Source organism: Sinocyclocheilus rhinocerous, unplaced genomic scaffold (genome assembly GCF_001515625.1).
Source record: "Sinocyclocheilus rhinocerous isolate Xijiao unplaced genomic scaffold, SAMN03320098_v1.1 scaffold995, whole genome shotgun sequence".
Taxonomy (NCBI): domain Eukaryota; kingdom Metazoa; phylum Chordata; class Actinopteri; order Cypriniformes; family Cyprinidae; genus Sinocyclocheilus; species Sinocyclocheilus rhinocerous.
This window is the reverse complement of record NW_015658507.1, coordinates 199,075-199,706: the sequence shown is the minus strand read 5'-3', so window position 1 is coordinate 199,706 and position 632 is coordinate 199,075. Positions and strand designations below refer to the sequence as shown.

The following is a 632-nucleotide window of genomic DNA, read 5'->3' as shown; positions in this document are numbered from 1 at the left end:
TGCTACGCCACGTTTTTGTGCCATCTAGTGGTTTAGATGAAAATAATATCAAAGGCACCTTTTACCCCAGAGCGCCTTTAGCCACTTGTACCCTAATCTTTTCTAACAATATGTCTTTACTAACACTTTTTATCCATTTAACACATCCTTGCTGGATAAAAGTATTAATTTCTTTAAAGAAAAAGGTTGTTTATTTTGTTTACAAATCTTATAAATGTATGAGGTGGCAAGGGGGGCCTTTTACTTCACACACGGGGTAAAAAGCTCACCAGCACGGGGTAAAAGGCACACGGTAGTGATACAAATACTATAGCTAATGAATTTCTTTAAAGAAAAAGAAAAAGAAGAAACAATTTACTGACCCCAAACTTTTGAATAGTAGTGTATATTGTGACACAAAATTTATATTTTGAATAAACACTGTAAAAAAGTATCACAGGTCCTAAAAAATATGAAGCAGCAAAAATGTTTCCAACATTGATTATAAATCAGCATATTAGATTGATTTCTGAAGGAAGACTGGAGTAATAATGCTGAAAATTCAGATTTGTTTCACAGGAATAAATGACCTATTTTAAAGTATATTAAAATATAAAACTGTTATTTTAAATTGCAATAATATTTCATAAAAT

The 632-nt window shown here is 30.7% G+C and overlaps 1 long non-coding RNA gene across 1 annotated transcript in view; it reads right to left on the bottom strand.

Moving 5' to 3' along the window:
• LOC107722248 (uncharacterized) overlaps positions 1 to 632 on the bottom strand; it is a 13,223-nt gene that overhangs the window by 727 nt on the left and 11,864 nt on the right. The window lies entirely within an intron of this gene.